Source organism: Crinia signifera, chromosome 7 (assembly GCF_055691185.1).
Source record: "Crinia signifera chromosome 7, ASM5569118v1, whole genome shotgun sequence".
Taxonomy (NCBI): Eukaryota; Metazoa; Chordata; class Amphibia; order Anura; family Myobatrachidae; genus Crinia; species Crinia signifera.
This window is the reverse complement of record NC_139223.1, coordinates 17,162,612-17,187,116: the sequence shown is the minus strand read 5'-3', so window position 1 is coordinate 17,187,116 and position 24,505 is coordinate 17,162,612. Positions and strand designations below refer to the sequence as shown.

Sequence of the window (24,505 nt, the reverse complement as noted above, 5' to 3'; positions counted from 1 at the left end):
TGTTTGTGTCGACAGTCAATGAGACGACAGGCAGTAGGTCAACATATGAAAAGATCAACATGGTCAAAAGTTTGATAGGAGTTTTTCATGATTTTTTAAACCGAGGTGTTCATCCCAGTGGTCATAGAGGGAGAATATACGTGCACCCAGCGAGGGGACCTGGCACACTAATACAGTGTCCGTGACGACTTATGTCGACATAGACACCAAAAACATGAAAACGAATGTCGACCTTTTACTTATAACCATGTTGACTAAATGCAATTTGACCTTTCTCAGGTGTGAAATTCGCCAAAGGTGTCCCCGCACAATCGACTACGCGCAGACCCGCAACATCGGGGACTGGGATGAATTCTGAATCGGTCCCAATATTTTCCCTGTTCTGAAATTTTGCACATTGTGTTTTAATTTTTTTTATTAATAAAACATATTATACAAAGACGTAGCAAGCAGAATACAAAGGCAAGAAAAGTACAGATGAAGGATAGTGATACTACATATAAATATATCTACAACTATAAGGACCAGAAATAAAGTGAAACCTGAGAGGAAGTGCTGTGCACAGGAAAATGTCTTCCCAACTCAGGGGTAAATTTATTAAGATGGTAGTTTTATTGAAGATGGGATGTTGCCCTTAGCAACCAGATTCTCTCCATTATCTTCTAGAAGGTGCTAAATAAATAAGAACTAGAATCTAATCGGTTGCTATAGGCAACCTCCCATGTTCAATAGAACTCCCATCTTAGTGAATGTACCCCTCAGCATCAGTACCTCCTCTCCTCAGTGATTATAGTGTGCTCTTTTATCAATCCAACAAATAAAATTATATTTTAACAATTGAAACATTTTACCCTAATAAAGTCGTCATTTTAGTTTCTTATAATTAAAATCGTTACCAGGTTTTAGGATAATTAGGAGTACAAGGGGCAGATTTATTAAACCTGGTGAAGTGATAAAGTTGCTGGTGCTTTATCACCGGCCAATCATCTCCTACAGTTACTGTAACTTTCCAAACCCAGCCTGTAACTGGACAGGTAGTAGCTGATTGGCCGGTGGTGATAAAAGAACCAGCAAATTTATCACTTCACCAAGCTTAATAAATCATATTTACTAAAGTGCTGGTGTTTAGAAATGGAGATATTGCTCATACTGTAGCAACCAATGAGATTCTACTAATCATTTATCTAGCGCCTTCTAGATTATAATAGCTACGCTATGGTTAGTTGCTAATGCCAACATCTCCATTGAATTTTTTTTTTATTTTCATGCCAACATTTGATAAAGTGCCACAATCCCTTCCACCTCTTTGACCTACAAATCATATCAATATCTGTCCTGGTATTCTATCAGTTCTATTGACGTGTATCTCCGAAGGGATCCACAAATTGGGTTCCGTTTGAGTTCTCCTGTAAGACATTCGTATTGACTGGAGATGACCCTTCTGTTCCGTCACCTTGAGTCGTACAGGTAGGAGGTAAGAGGACGCAGTGGATCTTATAGGAGACTGAACACTGTATGAGCGTCAGAAAATTGCTATGCATTACACAAATAAACCGCTGAACGTATTACGAAGTGAAATGTGATATTAGGATGATCTACTAAAGCATAATAATGTATCAGTGCCACAATGGTCTCTTCCCCACCTTGTCGTCCCTTCTTTAGAAATGTATTTGGAAATTCGTCGTCATCTTCCCAAGTGGACAGGATAATGATCTCAACAGAAAAGTCTGTCCGGTACTCTTATCTGTGGAGACTCACGGTGGTGACCGATGTGTCCAACAATTTCTCAGCTGCCGCCGCCATACCCTGGGCCCCCAAGTAGTAACCTTTAGATGGTGATGTTGTCAGTATGGACCCTGTAGAGGCTCCCCATCGGCACTCCATGCCCGAAGCTTCGGAGAAGTTTGATACACCAGCCGTCGTCATTTCCTTCACCGTCTTCCTCCATCTCTTTCCTTTTTGGAGACAGCATCTGCCCTAAAATGTAGGAAGACAAGGAGAGGTCAATACCGACCATCCACCACCAGTGATGTCTCAGGTCACTTTGACCATTTCCGGTGTTGGAAACGATGGCTCAGGCTAGGATTTTGAAGTGCTATCGTTTAAAAGGAAAATGAGGGGGGGGGGGGGGGTTTGTATCTTTTTTATTGCAAGTTAATCTTTTTGGTCAACCAGCTTTATTAGACTTGCTTATCTTGACATACAGTATTTATAATGACATGGCGGTGGGGGATCAGAGGCTTCTTTTCTTTGCTTACATGTAGTTGCAAAAGAATACTATAGTGAGTTGTATATGGTAAGGTACACTTCTGAAAACAAGTAGGATGTGCCGTGCCGTTGATAGGAGCGTCAAACTCTGGCCTAACTACTCCTCACCTCTGTGAGGTGAAGTACCACCAGTGAACACTCGACAGACCAAATAACTCCTTTGTGTGCTAAAAGGTGCCATAACAGAAAGTGAAAGCTATTTTTGCAGGGACACTGATCTGCTTCAAACTTGTCGGATATGGAGAGAGGGAGCTGTGAAGACTGTGATTGGAGGTAGGAGCAGATAGGGACTGGGGGTAGGGGTGTAGAGCTTGTGGACTAAAACGGTCACAGCTCAAAATGTAAGTAAAACTGTCACAGCTCAAAGTGAAAGTACATTGCAAAAGCGTCATTTTGATGGGATTTAACTAGTCCTATATAATAGTAGTTTGACACGGCTCCTCACGCCTACGGGGAAATCTAGGTGTTTTGCGTGTCAGCCTTCTATAGGTGGCTGACACGCAGCCGACGGCGCTGACATTACTGTGATGTTGAAAAAACGAGGAAGAAAATCACTTTGTTGGGGCTTCTGTTTTATGAAATGATATTACATAACCCCTATATATGAAGTTTGTAAGTACAAGAATCAGTAGAACCGTCAAAGTTTCAAAACACGATATTACGCCCCTGCTTGATTCCGATAATGCTAGTGATAGTTACCGCAGTGGTTGGGATGATCCCTCGTTTAAATTGAATGTGCTAAAATATAACTTTTATTAGTAAGTTTAAAAAATGACGCTAGACATGCACAATTGTGATTGACACACAGACAAGCAAGTGACACAAGAAGGACAAAATAAACTTGTTACTAGAGGGATAGTCGGATTATAATATAAATATATTAACTTAAACTGATGTACCAGAAAAACCAAATGTCAACATTTTGACTGTCGACCTAGCCCATGTCGACCTAATGCTTGCGTCGACCTAGTAACCTGTCGACCTAAACCCATGTCGACTTAGTTGGTGTAGACCTAATGACCGTATCCCGCACCTCCACTTCTTCTCCCTCTACATAGATACTTGCCTACTTTTGAAAACTAGTTTCAGGGAGATTATGGGCTAGATTCTCTAAGCTTCAAAAGTGATAAAATGGAGAGTGATAAACAGCCAGCCAATCAGCTCCTACCTGCCATGTCACAGACTGTGTTTGAAAAATGTCAGACAGGAGCTGATTGGCTGGCTGATTATCTCTCTCCATTTTATCACTTTTGAAGCTTAGAGAATCTGGCCCTATAGTTGGTAGTAGAATTTTGCACAGTGCCCCACTGAGGGGGCGTGTCATGCTCCACCCAAAGGGCGTGTCTAGTTCCATATATGGAGAGATTGTGAACGTGGCACCTAGAAGCGTGGGTGTGTACTGCTACATCTGAGAGGAATCTTGTAAAATGACTTATATCCAAATGTAGATGAGCCCCAAAGCAGTTAGTAAGAGGTAGAATACTATAAAGTGCTGGGAAATGGTGCTGATGATTCCGGTGCACCACATATCTATCTCTCATTCCTTTTTTCCTCAAAAATGTAACAGTGTAATGTGGGCTAGATGACATGAGGGAGATTGCTAGACTAATGAGGGAGAGAGGGAGATTGCTGCTATTTCAGGGAGTATCCTGCAGAATGCAGGAGGGGAGGCAAATATGCATAGAATCTAATTGTGGAACTGATAAGACTAACCAAAATCTAACCAAAATCTAGCCTGTGCACTGGTTCTTCCCTTTCTCTTTCCCCGGGCCCTCACTACAAATTACTGTTATGTTGTTCAATCATTTTGATGGGCTGGTAACTAGTATATGTTAAAACGAGGGCTGAATAAGCCCAAGTGCAGTTAAGAGACTGTGAATTGGGCTGTGTAAATAAAGTTGAGTGAGAGAGACAGGGCATAGAAGGAGGGGTTAATCTCGGGCGGGAAGCCCCCACCAATGGGGGGCGAAGGGGGTTGCACCCCAGGTCAGGGGTATATAGGTTAGGGTAGCAAGGGTATGCGCCCTCTTTGATTCTTTGATCTGCAGGGATCAGCGTCACAGAGAAAGATAAGTAAAGCTTAGCAGCGTCTTACCTCAGGTGGAATAATGTCTAACAGACCCAGAAGGAATGCCCCACCGCCGCGCTGGCTGGCGGACGCCGCGCGCCCGCTCAGCCATGTCCCTGGGCGTGGGGATGTTAGTGGCCGCTCGGTGGTGCTGGTAGCCGGAGGCGGTGGTTCGCGGCCTGTGTCACCCGCCGCTCACGGTAGTGGCGGGTCGGGCGCAAGGACTCCCCCTCCTGCTCCCTCCGCAGGTGACTTTCAGCCTCAGGGACCTGGGGGCGTAATGGCGGCGGGTGGCGGGGATGCCGGCTCGTCCGGGATGGCGGCCGCGGCCTGTAGAGAAGGAGAGCCGGGAGGCGCGTCAGCTGTCTCCTCGCGCTCACCTGGCTCTCTCATGCGCGCCGGAGACGGCGGCAGTCAGGCGGCTTCCCCCTCGCGTCAATCAGCAGGGAGGGAGGGGAGTGTCAGTGGGGACGGAGACCGCGCAGCTCCCTGCGCGGTCTCGGTGCCTCAGTCGGGAGACAGGGGGGCGGCAGCTCCCCCTGCTGACTCCCCTGGGAATAACAGCAGCATAAGGGCAGAAGCTCCATCTGCTGGCCAGGCAGCAGAGGTGCAGGCACAAGAGTCTGAACAGGCAGGAAGGGAGGCCAGGGATGCAGGCTCACAGGGTGCCAGCAACCAAGCTGGCTTCGTGGAAGTGGGGGAGGGTCGCCCGGGCAGGGGGCCTAGCCCCATGATGGTCATCACAGGTGGCCCTACACCGGGGCAATACAATGAACCAAGGCCCAGGCTATGGCGTATGCAAGCCCCATTGGCGGGAGGGCATTACGGGCAGGGTGCAACACACCCCCCGGCCGGGGAGCTGTTTTATGAGGACCAGGGTCGGGGAACAGGCTTCCAGCCTCCCCAGGGAATTTTGGCACCAGGTTTAGGGGGTTATGGGACCCAAAATCAACACATCTATGCGTCAGGCCCACAATTTAACAGGGCCCAGGGAGGTCCAACCCATTTCTTACCTCAGCAATTCATGGGGCAGCAGGGGCAGGGGCAATGGCCCATGCAGTACCAAACATTTGGGAGTTACGGCGGGCCTCAGTTCCCCTACTGGGGTTCTGGGCCCGGCCACTCTTTCAATGTAGGCATGCCAGCATACAACCCTTACATCCAACAAGGGGGATATGGGTTCCCGGGATATCAAATGCAGCCGTACGGGGGCTGGGCGCCGCCGCCAAGGGGCCATTTCGCGGGGAACCCTGACAGTCACCTTAGGCAAGGGGAGGTTGTGGCAGATATGCATAGGTCTAGCGCTCGCGGGCCGGCATTGCAGGTAGACTTAGGGGCAACGGAAGTGGTCGATCTGGCTTCGGCTTCACCCAGTCGCACAGTTATTGACGCCCCTTCTATTTCAGCCTCTGAAACACGTCCAACTTCACCGGTGCCGTCCTTGGGGTCGAGGTCTCGTGAGAGGTCAGCACGCACAGCAACTCCGCGGTCGACTCTAGGGGAGAAAGCATCAGCTGTCCAGACATCCAAGAAAGCGGGAGAATCCTCGGCCGCAAAAGAAGCACCTGCGAGCGAATCAGTGGTTGAAGTTGACGAGAACACGTCGCAAGAGGGAGATGGTGAAGAGGAAGGGTCGTCTTCGGGTGAGTCAGGGTCTTCAGCATCTTCAGGGGGTAGTGATGACTCAGGCGCTACTAAACGCCCGCGCAAGCTAGCAAAGCTAGTCGCGAAACAAGTGGCAAAGGAGGTGCAGGGAAAAAAGCGTAAGAGGAAAAGTAGCACACCAGCAGCGCCAGCGGATACTGGGGCATCGCACTGCTCTAATACGGCGGTAGCTCGAGGGCTCAGGAAGGGAGTTAGGGAAAAAATCCGCAAAGGGAAATTTATCGATTTCTTTACTATAACAACAGAAATGAAGAAGGAATTCGATAAAGCAAAGAAGGCCACGCCCAACGGCGAAGCTGCCTTTAAGGGCTTCCATAACTGGTTAAGGGGATTTCTGGCCTTCTCATCGTGTTACTTAACGCTCAGACCCACTGAATACTTGAATGTGATTAGATACTTGCATCTCATAAATGAGACTTTTATGAGTTATAAGGGCCCGGCGTGGAGGGAATATGATGAGAAGTTCAGGCTATGTCACGAGGGCACCCCCATCATGCCCATGGGCTCAAAGCATGTTGAGATCTGGTGGGAGGTTATAGGGAAAAGCCAGCCCATGACAGAACCCGCCGGGAAGAAGTCCTTTCAAGGGGGAAAAGCATCGGGGAAATCCGGGGGGAAAGGGCGTTGTTTCGCTTACAACGACGGTAAATGTGACAGAGGGGCCAAGTGCCGTTTTAAGCACGAATGTAAGATCTGTGGAGCAGGCCACCCTGCCAAATCCTGCAAAGGGGGTAGTAAGTCGGGGGACACCGGAGAGGGAGCGGCTAGCTCTAAATAAGGCAGAATCCCCTATAATCATAAAACAGTTGACCCTTTATTTAAAAGAGTACCCCAATAAGCTCGATGCAGAGTTTTTGTTGGAGGGTTTTGTTCATGGTTTTTCTTTACCCATCCCAAAAAGTTTTTACACATTCACAAATAAGAATTTAAAGTCAGCCAGGGAATTGCCGGAGGTGGTTAGGGACAAGGTGATAAATGAGGTCAAGCTGGGCAGGATGGAGGGACCATTTGAGGTACTCCCTATACCTGACCTGTGCATATCACCGCTGGGTGTGGTGCCCAAAAAGACCCCAGGCAAATTTCGCCTGATACAGCACCTGTCCCACCCACCCGGCAATTCCGTCAACGATGCCATTCCAGAGGAATTGGCAAGCGTTCGCTACCAGTTATTCGATGAAGTTCTTAGTTTGGTTAAAAGTTTTGGCCCAGGGGCCCTTATGGCCAAGTTGGACATAGAATCTGCTTTTAGGCTGCTTCCACTACACCCAGAATCGTTCAGATTTATGGGTTTTAAGATGCAAGGGGCCTATTACATAGATAAATGTCTCCCCATGGGCTGCTCGATATCTTGCTCATATTTTGAAAAATTTAGTACTTTTCTTCAATGGTGCATCCAGAGGGAGGCTGGCTCCAGAGGGGTGGCCCACTATCTGGATGATTTCCTCATAGCAGGACCAGCAGGTCGAGCAGAATGTGGGGAGACATTACAAGTAGCGTTAAGAGTTTTCAGTTCTTTAGGAGTTCCCATAGCCCACGACAAAACAGAGGGACCGGTAACGGTCCTGGCGTACCTTGGTATTGAAATAGATACCGGGGAAGGTTGCTGTAGGCTGCCAGCGGACAAGGTCCACAAGCTGCGGGAGCTGATAGTCGATTGCGGGGCTAGAAAGAGGGTCCAGCTACGAACTGTCCAGTCCCTACTGGGTTCTTTAAATTTTGCCTGTAGGGTGATACCCATGGGCAGGGTTTTCTGCAGGAAATTGGAAAGGGCCACGGCGGGGGTCAGGGACCCACACCACACAGTCCGCTTGGGAAAGGAAATCAAGGATGATCTGAGGACATGGTCCGAATTCTTGGTTGACTTTAACAGGCGCATAATGTGGCAGTCTGAGGCGGCTTCAAACTGGGACTTGCAGCTCTTTACGGACGCTGCGGGATCATCTGGTTTTGGTGCCTTCTTTCAGGGGGAGTGGTGCTGCGAGAAGTGGCCTCAATCCTGAATTGACAGAGGGTTTACAGTAAACATGTTATTACTGGAACTCTTCCCCATTATAGTCGCAGTGGAGCTATGGGCTGGCCAGCTAGCAAACAGAAACATAGTCTTCTGGTGCGATAATTTAGGGGTTGTTCACGCAGTAAACAATCAAAGGGCCACATCGCCGGAAGCATTGAGATTGCTGAGGCACCTTGTCCTTGTTTGTTTAAAGAACAATATCAATTTCAGGGCTGAGCACGTACCAGGGGTGGACAATGAAGTGGCAGACGCTTTATCAAGATTTCAGTTCACCAGATTCCGCGCCCTAGCTCCAACAGCAGCCGAGGCCGGCCTAAGTTGTCCAAATTCTGTCTGGCAGGTGATAGAGCCGGCATGACAGAATTGGCATTTCGGTCATTGGCGCCAGCGACTCGTAGGGCATACGAAAAAGCCTGGGAGGATTGGTGTAGATACCAGCAGCTGCCGGAGGCCAGGGGTAAGTCTGTTGACGACTGCCTCCTGGCTTTCGTTTGGGGCAACTACAATAGTGGCAGGTCCAAGTCGGCTATGGCGGCGACATTGGCGGGAATAGCTTTTCATTGCCGGTTATTCAACATGCCAGACCCAACGAAGTCTTTTATTCTAAGTAAAGCGATGAAGGGTTGGTCTAGGGTACAGCCAGTTCAACCAGATAATAGACGCCCATTGGACGAGGTGAAGTTGGTAGAGCTATTACAGGGCTTGGCATCGGTGGCAGAAAATGCCTCGGAGCTGGCACTTTTTAGAGTGGCTTACGCCTGGGCTTTCCATGGCGCATTTAGGGTTAGTGAGCTAACTGCGCGCAATAAGAAAGTACACTCAGGCATACTTTGGGAGGATGTGGTGGTTGGCAAGGAACAGGTGCTATGCAAGCTGAAGAGGTCTAAGACAGACCAGCAAGGCAGGGGCACCTGGATCACGCTAAGACCACACCTAGTGAAAAGTATTTGCCCAGTTACTCTAGCTGGGGAGTATGTGGCATTAAGACAGGGTGCAGCCGCACAATTCTTAGCGCACGCAGACGGATCGCCGCTAACGAAGTTTCAATTCGCTGCAGTAATGAAAAAGGGCCTAGCGGCGATAGGGCTAAGACCTGAGGATTTCGGAACGCATTCGTTCAGGATTGGCGCAGCCACGTCAGCAGCAGTGGCGGGTTTGCCACAGAGCGCAATCAAGGCCGTGGGCAGGTGGAAATCCAATAGCTTTAAGAAATACGTTAGAGTTGAAATGCTTTAGTTATAAAATATAAGTGTAAGTTGATTGTAAGTTAAGTATAGCAGTATAAGTTAATTACAAGTTAAGTATAGCATGCGCCTGTTGCGCGGGTCCAAAAACGTCTCGTTTACAAACGGTTGGGGAACGGCTAGCGTTCCGCAATCGTCGGTGTGGAGTGAATTTTTTATTTTTCCTCTAAGAGGTGCTTAATTCAATCTGGCCCCAAACTAAGAAGCCCTCTAGAGGTTTTTGAGTTTTTCACCTCCACTTGGACCTCAGTCTAAACCCGTTAATTGTTACTATAGAGCATAAGTATGGATACTAATCATTAGGTTCTGCTTTCTTTTCAGCCCTTCCCCTTCCCCTTGGCCCCACGGGGGTGATTTGGTTTGTAGGTCACTCATACTTTTTCTGGGCAGAAAGAAATAGCCTAGCCAGAACATCGCCAGTGTTAGCAAAGGCAAAATCAGTGAGATGGTTAGGTGTTAGAGGCATGTTGTGGAAGGACTTGTTGGGGTTTTTGGAAAAGAAGAGTAGCGGTTTTGTCAAGCCCGATACACTAGTTATACATCTGGGAGGCAACGACCTGGCTAAAACTACAGGCATTGCTCTAAGGATAAAAATGGAGAAAGATCTGATGTTTTTGTTGCGTAAGTGGAGTGGCTTGAAGCTGGTATGGTCAGACATTATACCACGTTTTTCATGGAGAGGCGCCAAAAACCCTGTGGCAATTGAGAAGGCTAGGAAAAAGCTGAATCACGCTTTGACTAGGTTTGTCTTAAGGCAAGGGGGAATGGCAGTTAGGCACCCGAACATTGTGAAGGAGAAACCAGGCATGTACAGGCCAGATGGAGTGCACCTCTCAGAGGAGGGCATGGCGATTTTTCTGGGTGATATTTTTAAACAGTTAATTTAGTGGGTGTCATTACTGTAGGGTATGGCGGGGCATTGGTACTAGGTGCACAGGGCAGTAGAGAAGTACCATTGCTGTGGCGGGACAGCACCCTCGACCAGGATTCTAGAAGGGCGTCAGGTGGTCCCTGCGTGGTATTACCCCTCTCCTTGCCAGGAGGGCGGACGGGCCTCGACTCAGCGCGGTGGGGCGACGAACATTTAGGCGGATATGTTCGCGTCAGGCCTTAGAGGCGGGGGGATGTCCACGCAGGGCGGGCTGTGCCTTTGGTAAGGGGTGTGTAGGAATTTGGGAACGACCTGGTCGTTGCCCGGGGCAACACCCCTGAACGGTCTCTGGTCTCAGGTGCCTGGTCTTTGCCATCCCCTTTATCGGGGGTCATACCAGTTCTTAAATAAATAAGTATGACAGTTTAATCTAAGCTATTGGTGTCGCGTCTTTATTTTAGATAAGTGTCTACGTGTGAAGTTATTTCTAGGCCGTTAAGTAGTTATAAGAGTACAAGCAACATATTCACTAGGCTACTTAGTTAAAACGAGGGCTGAATAAGCCCAAGTGCAGTTAAGAGACTGTGAATTGGGCTGTGTAAATAAAGTTGAGTGAGAGAGACAGGGCATAGAAGGAGGGGTTAATCTCGGGCGGGAAGCCCCCACCAATGGGGGGCGAAGGGGGTTGCACCCCAGGTCAGGGGTATATAGGTTAGGGTAGCAAGGGTATGCGCCCTCTTTGATTCTTTGATCCCCACCCTCCCTTCCCTTTCTTCTAAAGGCTTTGCCTCACAAAAATTTGATTCAATTGGCTAATTAATTTTAAAATTGGCGGGACAGCACCCTCGACCAGGATTCTAGAAGGGCGTCAGGTGGTCCCTGCGTGGTATTACCCCTCTCCTTGCCAGGAGGGCGGACGGGCCTCGACTCAGCGCGGTGGGGCGACGAACATTTAGGCGGATATGTTCGCGTCAGGCCTTAGAGGCGGGGGGATGTCCACGCAGGGCGGGCTGTGCCTTTGGTAAGGGGTGTGTAGGAATTTGGGAACGACCTGGTCGTTGCCCGGGGCAACACCCCTGAACGGTCTCTGGTCTCAGGTGCCTGGTCTTTGCCATCCCCTTTATCGGGGGTCATACCAGTTCTTAAATAAATAAGTATGACAGTTTAATCTAAGCTATTGGTGTCGCGTCTTTATTTTAGATAAGTGTCTACGTGTGAAGTTATTTCTAGGCCGTTAAGTAGTTATAAGAGTACAAGCAACATATTCACTAGGCTACTTAAAATAATATTTAAGTCAAATTATTCATTGTTTGTTATTGAAGTTTTGTACTCAGATACAGGATGTGGGTTTAACCTTCTCTCCGTCTCTATTTCTCTGTGTACGTATACTGCAGGTGTGATTGCAGTGCTTGTATCTGTATATCAGCGAGCATACTCCAGTATATTGTACAGTAACATGTGCCCCCACATATAAATCACAGAAGGCTTTGGAAGGATCGCCAGCCCATAGGGCATCACACACCTGAGCCTGTAACTCACCCAGTGCCCGGCCACATTTCTTCAGTCCCGCCAAAGGCCATAAGACAACACTTCCAATCCAATTCATGATCAGCCGTCTAACGTGTGTTCTGTCTGGGAATAATAACAACATAAATAGGAATTATTACACCAAACCTCACCATATGCAACAAGTGGGACACTTCTAATGCAGCAATGGGACCATGGACAGATGGAAAACATAGAACAATATTCTTAATTAACAGGTTAATAAAATGGCTTTTTGGTTCCCCATACTAAATAATAACAATGAAAGTTGGCAGACATATGTATTTCCTTTTTGGTAGGTCAATCCCGCAGTAGGGGTGTGTTTTGTTGTAGAACAGACCACGGGTGGTGTCCCAGCTTCATGTTGAAAAGGGGGGGAAAAATAATGATTCCATTACAGTTCTAATTCTAGAAACCACTTCATCTAAAATACTTTCCATTAACTGTTTCTGGGGTTCCTAGGTCTGTAGACAAGAGGATCTGGGACCCAGTGCAACAGATGGAATCGCCCTTCCTAGGCCTGGCACAGAAGTGTAAAGTTCCCTGTCATTACCAACACTAAATCAATGACAGAGCCAAATGTCTGTTCTTCGTAGATCATTAACCTTATGCCAAGTTCCCAGGGCAAAGTAGCATAAACGTATTAATCTGGAGAAAAAAAATGGAAGCTGATGGATGCCCCAGTGGAATATCAGAATTTAATGCCCAAAGCGGTCTTTTATAAACACTGATGCTCCCTCCTGCAATGCGATCAGGTCTGGTCTTTGCTTAAGCTACTGCCCTAATTGTTTGTTTCTTCAGTTTGCTATTAATAAGTAATATTTTTTTTTAATTTTTGATATTTTTTCCCCATCTCCTATTACTACCATGGCAACCACAGTCACACTGCACATAGTTTAGTGAGCAGAGAGGCTTTGGAATGGCCTTCTGAGCTCTGTTATCACAATCTTTATATTAAAGGCTAACTACTGCTCACTTCTATGAGGTGAAGACCCGTCATTGACCACTAGAGGCCACTCCGTTGTGTGCTAAAAGATGTCATAACAGTAAGTGAAAGCAATTTTTGCAGGGACAGTGATCTGCATCAAACTTGCTGGATATGGAGAGGGAGCTGTGAAGTGGTAGGAGAGTTTGTGGGCTAAAAACTGTCACAGCTCAAAGTGAAAGTACATTGCAGAAGATGTCATTTTGACAGGCTTTTAACTAGTAAAAGGTGATACATGAGTAAAGGTAAGTAACGTTATATGTAATGGGTGGGCAATCACTATGCCCCTACACACGGAGCGATGTAGGGGCATTTTCTAAGCGATCTAGTGAGATCACCCTGTGTGTATGCCCCAATACATACAACAAACAAGTATGTCACAAGTGTTGAAGCACTGCAGATAGCCCTGAGCATATGTATTTCAGCAATCACTCCAGTCTCTGTGTCTGCCCGAACTTTAAACGGGAAATGCTGTTATTAGTAAGATATGGCAGTAAGAGTTGTCCTTTTACATTTCGGGCAGACACACAATCAGAATCAGGGACGGTTACAGCGCTGTCAGGCACCGATAATGAGAGGGGGTGTGGCCAAAACTTCCTGTTTGATTGTATTTGGAAGTGCGAAATATGTGTGGGGCACTCGAGGTACAGAAGAGAAAATCCTGGAGGTAAAATAGTGCAAAGAATTTGTACATTAATTTGTTGTGAAGTAAAATATAATCTCCGGGAATAGACAGGGCCCTCGCGTTCTTGTGATGACGTGGAACAGATGGGTGTATAATCCATCACTCGACGTGGAACAAGCAATTCTCCACACTGTCGCACAAGCAATTCTCCACACGGTCGCACAAGCAGCACACAACGACGTGGCACAAGCAATTCTCCACACTGTCGCACAAGCAATTCTCCACACTGTCGCACAAGCAGCACACAACGACGTGGCACAAGCAATTCTCCACACTGTCGCACAAGCAATTCTCCACACGGTCGCACAAGCAGCACACAACGACGTGGCACAAGCAATTCTCCACACTGTCGCACAAGCAATTCTCCACACTGTCGCACAAGCAGCACACAACGACGTGGCACAAGCAATTCTCCACACTGTCGCACAAGCAATTCTCCACACTGTCGCACAAGCAGCACACAACGACGTGGCACAAGCAATTCTCCACACTGTCGCACAAGCAATTCTCCACACGGTCGCACAAGCAGCACACAACGACGTGACACAAGCAATTCTCCACACTGTCGCACAAGCAATTCTCCACACTGTCGCACAAGCAATTCTCCACACGGTCGCACAAGCAGCACACAACGACGTGGCACAAGCAATTCTCCACACTGTCGCACAAGCAATTCTCCACACTGTCGCACAAGCAGCACACAACGACGTGGCACAAGCAATTCTCCACACGGTCGCACAAGCAGCACACAACGACGTGGCACAAGCAATTCTCCACACTGTCGCACAAGCAATTCTCCACACTGTCGCACAAGCAGCACACAACGACGTGGCACAAGCAATTCTCCACACGGTCGCACAAGCAGCACACAACGACGTGGCACAAGCAATTCTCCACACTGTCGCACAAGCAATTCTCCACACTGTCGCACAAGCAATTCTCCACACTGTCGCACAAGCAGCACACAACGACGTGGTACAAGCAATTCTCCACACTGTCGCACAAGCAATTCTCCACACTGTCGCACAAGCAGCACACAACGACGTGGCACAAGCAATTCTCCACACTGTCACACAAGCAGTACACCACGACATGGCACAAGCAATTTTCCACACTGTCGCACAAGCAGCACACCACGACGTGGCACAAGCAGCACACCACGACGTGGCACAAGCAGCACACCACGACGTGGCACAAGCAGCACACCACGACGTGGCACAAGCAGCACACCACGACGTGGCACAAGCAGCACACCACGACGTGGCACAAGCAGCACACCATATTGTTGCGTGAGAAAACACCCCACTGTTACCAGACAGAGAGTCTCGCTGTATTCTGCATCCAGAGTGATGGAAAAGTTCTGTTGCACACAGAAATTAAAGGTCCCAACTACAGGAGAGGCGGAGACAGAGGAAGTATATACAGCAGATGTCACAGTGTAAATAGCTGGAGCACGCAGGTGACAGAGTCATGTGTTCCCGGCCCATAGAAATGGAAAGTAAAAGCGATCTGTGCTCAGCTCATTGTGGGTAGGGGGATGGTCATCATTGCCTTTGTCATTGATGGTTGACATGGGGATAGGTCGACATGGGTCAAGGTTGACATGGGTCAAGGTTGACAGGTCATTAGGTCGGCAGTCAAAAGGTCGACATGGGGTTTTTCACAGTTTTTTAGAGCCGACATGTGACGACAGGCGGTATTTCATGACCTACCATCCACTAGGGCGTGGCGGGAGAATATAATAGTGTGCCCGCATTGCGAGTGAAGCCAGGGGATGCGGTGCACTGGAAACTATGTCCATGTCGACAGTGTCGACATTCAGGTAAAAAAAAAAAACAGTGAAAAACCCCATGTCGACCTAGACACTGTCGACCTAATGCTTGAGGCGACCCATTGACCTAAAACCATGTTGACCTAGAACCATGTCGACCTAATGCTTGTTGACCAACTTGCTGTAGACCAAACGATCCCAACCCCAAAATATGGGGGCGGGGCTTAACCTGTGTTGGGGGCGGAGCTATGCTCCGTGTCCTGGCCCCTTGATGAAAAAAGAAAAACATAACTATTCAGTTAAACCCGCCATCGATGGTGGGAAACCATCTAGTTCTCCCCCAATGATGTCCAAACAATTCGATATCGTCCATAAACCATCAATGATTTCTAATCATCGATGACCATCTCTAATTGTGTTCCCCGTACTGATGTGGGAGTAAGGCAATAAAGGGCGAGTACCTGTGCACCTGGACGCACCGTGCTGCACTGTAAGGGGTGGGGACATTAATGCTTCTGCATGCTGGGTAAATACCAGCTGCTTTTGCATGTAGCCTACATATTCTGGGCAGCTTTAGTTTTAGTTTCATATTACTACCATGGCAACCACAGTCACACAGTACATGGTTTAGTGAGCAGCGAGGCTTTGGAATGTCCTTCTGAGCTCTGATATCACCTTGTCATTATGCCCTACCCAATGGAAATGTGATCCAGGATTAAAGGTACGTAACTTCTGTGTAATGGGCGGGATCTTCTATAGGGATCCCACAATCTCTAAGGATGACACCACAAGGAGATCACACGTGTAACACGGCAGATAACCCGGGACATACCAGTAGTCACTCCAGTCTCACATTGGTCACATGGGTGTATATACCAAGCAGCCCAGGGCTACAGGAGACACACAGCTATTGTATACTCCAACACACACTGATACATACTTGTGTCATATGGGGATAGGGGCAGATGTACTAAGCTTTGGAGAGTAATAATGTGGAGTGAAATAAAGTAGCTCCCAACTGCCATGTCACAGGCTGTGTTTTTTATGGATGGCCATGGAACATCGATGATTAGAATGCATCAATGGTTGATGGATGATGTAAAATAATTTTGCCATCAATGACAGAAAACCAATGGCTATTCACCATCGATGGTACAGTGACCGTGATGGTTGTGTACCCCCCACGTAATGCCAGGTACAGAGCAGTTTACTAATCAATAGCCCAGGGATGACCATCGGTGGTTTAAACAATCGACAGTTTACCTATGAATCGGTTTAGTTCATCAAGGTTAACCACTGATGGTTATTATTGATGATTTCCCCAATGACAGCCATCCATACTGTATTTGAGAAATGGCAGTTAGGAGCTGATGGTTGGTACTGTCGTTTCTCTCTCCCCAAAGCACATCTGCCTCATCTCCTGAGTAATCATTAGAAATTTTGTGGCATTTAACACTTTTTTGAAAATCTTTGAGCTAAAAAAAGTGCAAAAATCTTGTACATTAATTGTCGTAAAGTAAAATATAATCTCCGGTAATAGACCGGACGGACCCTCACGTTCTTGTAATGAAGTAACAAACATAAGTGGTTTAAAGCTGTATAATCCCCCACTCACTGTATAATCCCCCACTCACTATTTCCATACATAAAGTGTCGTTTCATTGTCTCTGCAGCCAGTCTCTGAATAACGGATTTAAATTGTCATGTTATAATGCAGACTGCAGTTCCCTAACACAAGCGGTTCACCACCCTGTCGCACCAGCAGCTCACCACCCTGTCGTACAATCCACTCCCCACCCTGTCGCACCAGCAGCTCACCACCCTGTCGCACCAGCAGCTCACCACCCTGTTGTACAATCCACTCCCCACCCTGTCGCACCAGCAGCTCACCACCCTGTCGCACCAGCAGCTCACCACCCTGTTGCACCAGTAGCTCAACACCCTGTCGCACCAGCAGCTCACCACCCTGTCGTACAATCCACTCCCCACCCTGTCGCACCAGCAGCTCACCATCCCGTCGTACAATTCACTCCCCGCCCTGTCGCACCAGCAGCTCACCACCCTGTCGCACCAACAGCTCACCACCCCATCGCACAATCCACTCCCCGCCCTGTCGCACAAGCAGCTCACCACCCTATAGTACAATCCGCTCACCGCCCTGTCGCACCAGCAGCTCACCACCCCATCGCACAATGCACTCCCTGCCCTGTTGCTTAAGCAGCTCACCACCCTATAGTACAATCCGCTCACCGCCCTGTCACACCAGCAGATCACCACACTGTCACACCAGCAGATCACGGTCACCGTTAGGCAGAGTCTGAGCACTGATGCTGAAAAGTCACACTTTGAACTTATAGCTATAACACATAAAGCAGGAGAACAGAACACCCCACCACACCCCAGCTCTTACCGGACAGAGAGAGCCTCGCTGTATTCTGCAACCAGAGGGGTGGAAAATGTTTGATGTTGCACAAAGAATTTAAAGGTCCCAACTACAGGAGAGGCGGAGACAGAGGAAGTTTATAATGCAGACGTCACAGTTTAAATAGCTGGAGCATGCAGCAGTTACAGTATATACACACAGACGGCACGGTGTAATCAGCTGGAGCATGCAGCAGTTATACACACACAGGCGGCACGGTGTAATCAGCTGGAGCATGCAGCAGTTATACACACACAGGCGGCACGGTGTAATCAGCTGGAGCATGCAGCAGTTATACACACACAGGCGGCACGGTGTAATTAGCTGGAGCATGCAGCAGTTACAGTATATACACACAGGCGGCACGGTGTAATTAGCTGGAGCATGCAGCAGTTATACACACACACAGGCGGCACGGTGTAATTAGCTGGAGCATGCAGCAGTTATACACACACAGGCGGCACGGTGTAATTAGCTGGAGCATGCAGCAGTTATACACACACAGATGGCACGGTGTAATTAGCTGGAGCATGCAGTAGTTACAGTATACACACAGACAGCACGGTGTAATTAGCTGGAGCATGCAGCAGTTATATACACACAGGTGGCACGGTGTAATTAGCTGGAGCATGCAGCAGTTATACACCCACAGGCGGCACGGTGTAATTAGCTGGAGCAGGCAGCAGTTATATACACACAGGCGGCACGGTGTAATTAGCTGGAGCAGGCAGCAGTTATACACACACACAGGCGGCACGGTGTAATTAGCTGGAGCATGCAGCAGTTATACACACACAGGCGGCACGGTGTAATTAGCTGGAGCATGCAGCAGTTACAGTATATACACACAGGCGACACGGTGTAATTAGCTGGAGCATGCAGCAGTTATACACACACACAGGCGGCACGGTGTAATTAGCTGGAGCATGCAGCAGTTATACACACACAGGCGGCACGGTGTAATTAGCTGGAGCATGCAGCAGTTATACACACACAGATGGCACGGTGTAATTAGCTGGAGCATGCAGTAGTTACAGTATACACACAGACAGCACGGTGTAATTAGCTGGAGCATGCAGCAGTTATACACACAGGCGGCATGGTGTAATTAGCTGGAGCAGGCAGCAGTTATATACACACAGGTGGCACGGTGTAATTAGCTGGAGCATGCAGCAGTTATACACCCACAGGCGGCACGGTGTAATTAGCTGGAGCAGGCAGCAGTTATACACACACAGGCGGCACGGTGTAATTAGCTGGAGCAGGCAGCAGTTATATACACACAGGCGGCATGGTGTAATTAGCTGGAGCATGCAGCAGTTATACACACACAGGCGGCACGGTGTAATTAGCTGGAGCATGCAGCAGTTATATACACACAGGCGGCACGGTGTAATTAGCTGAAGCATGCAGCAGTTATATACACACAGGCGGCACGGTGTAATTAGCTGGAGCATGCAGTTATATACACACAGACGGCACGGTGTAATTAGCTGGAGCATGCAGCAGTTATATACACACAGGCGGCACGGTGTAATTAGCTGGAGCATGCAGTTATATACACACAGATGGCACGGTGTAATTAGCTGGAGCATGCAGCAGTTATACACACAGGCGGCATGGTGTAATTAGCTGGAGCATGCAGCAGTTACAGTATATACACACAGGCGGCACGGTGTAATTAGCTGGAGCAGTCAGCAGTTACAGTATATACACACAGGCGGCACGGTGTAATTAGCTGGAGCATGCAGCAGTTATACACACACAGGCGGCATGGTGTAATTAGCTGGAGCATGCAGCAGTTATACACACAGGCGGCATGGTGTAATTAGCTGGAGCAGGCAGCAGTTATATACACACAGGTGGCACGGTGTAATTAGCTGGAGCATGCAGCAGTTATACACACACAGGCGGCATGGTGTAATTAGCTGGAGCATGCAGTTATACACACAGAAGGCACGGTGTAATTAGCTGGAGCAGGCAGCAGTTATTTACACACAGACGGCACGGTGTAATTAGCTGGAGCAGGCAGCAGTTATACACACACAGGCGGCACGGTGTAATTAGCTGGAGCATGCAGCAGTTATATACACACAGGCGGCACGGTGTAATTAGCTGGAGCAGGCAGCAGTTATATACACACAGACGGCACGGTGTAATTAGCTGGAGCATGCAGCAGTTATATACACACAGACGGCACGGTGTAATTAGCTGGAGCATGCAGCAGTTATATACACACAGGCGGCATGTTGTAATTAGCTGGAGCAGGCAGCAGTTATATACACACAGACGGCACGGTGTAATTAGCTGGAGCATGCAGCAGTTATATACACACAGACGGCACGGTGTAATTAGCTGGAGCATGCAGCAGTTATATACACACAGGCGGCATGTTGTAATTAGCTGGAGCAGGCAGCAGTTATATACACACAGACGGCACGGTGTAATTAGCTGGAGCATGCAGCAGTTATATACACACAGGCGGCATGGTGTAATTAGCTGGAGCAGGCAGCAGTTATATACACACAGACGGCATGGTGTGAGTAGCTGGAGCATGCAGCAGTTATATACACACAGACGGCACGGTGTAATTAGCTGGAGCATGCAGCAGTTATATACACACAGGCGGCATGTTGTAATTAGCTGGAGCATGCAGTTATACACACACAGATGGCACGGTGAAATTAGCTGGAGCATGCAGCAGTTATATACACACAGGCGGCATGGTGTAATTAGCTGGAGCAGGCAGCAGTTATATACACACAGACGGCATGGTGTGAGTAGCTGGAGCATGCAGCAGTTATATACACACAGACGGCACGGTGTAATTAGCTGGAGCATGCAGCAGTTATATACACACAGGCGGCATGTTGTAATTAGCTGGAGCATGCAGTTATACACACACAGGCGCCACCGTGAGATGTGTGTCCGGCCCATGTATGTTGTGCTTTCAGGTGTTAAGTCCCGTACACACGGGGGAGATATATTGCTCAGCCATATATTGCTGAGCAATATATTGCTCAGTTTCTCCTTTTCATCAGCGACCATCTCTGGTCGCTGATGAAAAAGAAACTGCAGGGGAGCCCGGCAGTGGTAATCAGCTGGTCGCAGGAGCATGTTCCTGCGACCAGCGATCATTACAGGGGTAAAAACGGGAGCGCGCACCCGGCGATATATCTCTGGTGCACACTCCCATCGCGGGCAATATGGTCGCTTAGCATATATGGAACGGTGTGGACAGACCCCACCCAAATCTAAATCTGGGTACACACCTGCAGATGTATTTGTCCAATCTATCTGGTAGGAACAAAAATCTGGCAATGTATGGGAGCATATGAGACTCAACCATTTGGTCAGTCAGATAAATTGGTTAAAGTTGTTTGATTTATCAAATTAAATCATAGTTGCCTACCATCCTGCATTCTGCAAGAGACTCCCTGACATAGCAGCTATCTCCCTCTCTCCCTCATTAGTCTAGCAATCTCCCTCATGTCACCTAGCCCACATTACACTGTTACCTCAACTCCTGCATTCTGCAGGATACTCCCTGAAATAGCAGCAATCTCCCTCTCTCCCTCATTAGTCTAGCAATCTCCCTCATGTCACCTAGCCCACATTACACTGTTACATCATAGTTACCTAACTCCTGCATTCTGCAGGAGACTCCCTGACATAGCAGCAATCTCCCTCTCTCCCTCATTAGTCTAGCAATCTCCCTCATGTCACCTAGCCCACATTACACTGTTACATCATAGTTACCTCCCCTCCTGCATTCTGCAGGAGACTCCCTGACATAGCGGCAATCTCCGTCTCTCCCTCATTAGTCTAGCAATCTCCCTCATGTCACCCAGCCCACATTACACTGTTACATCATAGTTACCTCCCCTCCTGCATTCTGCAGGAGACTTCCTGACATAGCAGCAATCTCCCTCTCTCCCTCATTAGTCTAGCAATCTCCCTCATGTCACCTAGCCCACATTACACTGTTACATCATAGTTACCTCCCCTCCTGCATTCTGCAGGAGACTCCCTGACATAGCAGCAATCTCCCTCTCTCCCTCATTAGTCTAGCAATCTCCCTCATGTCACCTAGCCACATTACACTGTTACATCATAGTTACCTCCCCTCCTGCATGAGACTCCCTGACATAGCAGCAATCTCCCTCTTTCCCTCATTAGTCTAGCAATCTCCCTCATGTCACCTAGCCACATTACACTGTTACCTCCCCTCCTGCATGCTCCCTGAAATAGCAGCAATCTCTCTCATTAGTCTAGCAATCTACCTCATGTCACCTAGCCCACATTACACTGTTACATGTTGGGGGGAAAAAAGGAATGAGAGATAGATACATTTACATTGAATCATCAGCACCATTTCCCAGCACTTTACCAAGTATAGTATCTGTTACTAACGGCTTTGCGGCTCATCTACATTTGGATATAAGTCATTTTAAAAGATTCCTCTCAGATGTAGCGGTACACACCCACGCTTCTAGGTGCCACGTTCACAATCTCTTTTCACAATCTCTCCATATATGGAACTAGGCACGCCCTTTAAGTGGAGCATGACATGCACCCTCAATGGGGCTCTGTGAAAAATTCTACAATCAAGTATAATCTCCCTGAAACTAGTTTTCAAAAGTAGGCAAGTATTAATTAAACCAAACAATGATTTTTATCCATTTTCCAGTGTTTGGGAGCCGGGCCTTCATTATACTAACTATGAGCGAGGCTGAGCCGGGGCCATCATTATACTAACTGGGAGCGAGGCGGAGCCCGGACATCATTTTACTAACTATGAGCGAGGCGGAGCCGGGCCTTCATTATACTAACTAGTAGCGAGACGGAGCCGGGGCCATCATTATACTAACTGGGAGTGAGGCGGAGCCATCATTATACTAACTGGGAGTGAGGCGGAGCCGGGGCCATCATTATACTAACTGGGAGGGAGGCTCATTATACTAACTGGGAGGGAGGCGGAGCTGGGCCTCCATTATACTAACTGGGAGGGAGGCGGAGCTGGGCCTTCATTGTACTAACTAGGAGCGAGGTGGAGCCGGGGCCATCATTATACTAAGTGGAAGCAAGGCGGAGCCGGGGCCGTCATTATACTAGTTGGGAGCGAGGTGGAGCCGCTTGTTGTAGATAATCCAGAGCTGTGGATAAATACTGATGCTTGATGAGCAATGTAAAATAGTTTTACCATCAGTGGCAGAAAGAAATAAGGACCCACTGATGGGCCCATGGCTTACTAATCCATAGCACAGGGACTACCATCAGTGAACCCATCAATGCTTTACCTGTGAATGGTTTTTGTCCAACATGGTTAACTACCGATGGCACCTGATTCAGACCTGCAAGTGTTCGGAGCCCAGCGAGCAGGTTAACGCTGCCCCGCCGAATCCATGCCCCCGCCCTTGTGCACGAGTGCAAACGCGTACAAGTGGGTGCCGCACAAGCCGCTCACCGCCCTGCCGCACAAGCCGCTCACCGCCCTGCCGCACAAGCAGCTCACCGCCCTGCCGCACAAGCCGCTCACCGCCCTGCCGCACAAGCCGCTCACCGCCCTGCCGCACAAGCAGCTCACCGCCCTGCCGCACAAGCAGCTCACCGCCCTGCCGCACAAGCAGCTCACCGCCCTGCCGCACAAGCCGCTCACCGCCCTGCCGCACAAGCCGCTCACCGCCCTGCCGCACAAGCCGCTCACCGCCCTGCCGCACAAGCCGCTCACCGCCCTGCCGCACAAGCCGCTCACCGCCCTGCCGCACAAGCCGCTCATCGCCCTGCCGCACAAGCAGCTCAACGCCCTGCCGCACAAGCAGCTCAACGCCCTGTCGCACAAGCAGCTCACCGCCCTGCCGCACAAGCAGCTCAACGCCCTGCCGCACAAGCAGCTCAACGCCCTGTCGCACAAGCCGCTCACCGCCCTGCCGCACAAGCCGCTCACCGCCCTGCCGCACAAGCCGCTCACCGCCCTGCCGCACAAGCCGCTCATCGCCCTGCCGCACAAGCAGCTCACCGCCCTGCCGCACAAGCAGCTCAACGCCCTGCCGCACAAGCAGCTCAACGCCCTGTCGCACAAGCAGCTCAACGCCCTGCCGCACAAGCAGCTCAACGCCCTGTCGCACAAGCAGCTCACCGCCCTGCCGCACAAGCAGCTCAACGCCCTGTCGCACAAGCAGCTCAACGCCCTGCCGCACAAGCAGCTCAACGCCCTGTCGCACAAGCAGCTCAACGCCCTGCCGCACAAGCAGCTCAACGCCCTGCCGCACAAGCAGCTCAACGCCCTGCCGCACAAGCAGCTCAACGCCCTGCCGCACAAGCAGCTCACCGCCCTGCCGCACAAGCAGCTCAACGCCCTGTCGCACAAGCAGCTCACCGCCCTGTCGCACAAGCAGCTCACCGCCCTGCCGCACAAGCAGCTCAACGCCCTGCCGCACAAGCAGCTCAACGCCCTGTCGCACAAGCAGCTCACTGCCCTGCTGCACAAGCAGCTCAACGCCCTGCCGCACAAGCAGCTCAACGCCCTGTCGCACAAGCAGCTCACCGCCCTGCCGCACAAGCAGCTCAACGCCCTGTCGCACAAGCAGCTCACCGCCCTGCCGCACAAGCAGCTCACCGCCCTGCCGCACAAGCAGCTCACCGCCCTGTCGCACAAGCTGCTTACCGCCCTGTCGCACAAGCCGCTCACCGCCCTGCCGCACAAGCAGCTCACCGCCCTGTCGCACAAGCTGCTTACCGCCCTGTCGCACAAGCCGCTCACCGCCCTGCCGCACAAGCAGCTCACCGCCCTGTCGCACAAGCTGCTTACAGCCCTGTCGCACAAGCCGCTCACCGCCCTGCCGCACAAGCAGCTCACCGCCCTGTCGCACAAGCTGCTTACCGCCCTGTCGCACAAGCCGCTCACCGCCCTGCCGCACAAGCAGCTCACCGCCCTGTCGCACAAGCTGCTTACCGCCCTGTCGCA

At 49.5% G+C, this 24,505-nt stretch overlaps 1 long non-coding RNA gene across 1 annotated transcript; it reads right to left on the bottom strand.

Annotated features, from left to right (window-relative positions):
- Positions 1–450: 450 nt before the first annotated feature.
- On the bottom strand, positions 451–17,647 carry LOC146021385 (uncharacterized). The gene is made up of 3 exons (XR_014450888.1): positions 17,527–17,647; positions 11,670–11,762; positions 451–1,977 (listed from the first exon to the last, which is right to left on the bottom strand). It is a non-coding gene; the product is annotated as an uncharacterized LOC146021385 (long non-coding RNA).
- Positions 17,648–24,505: the final 6,858 nt, after the last annotated feature.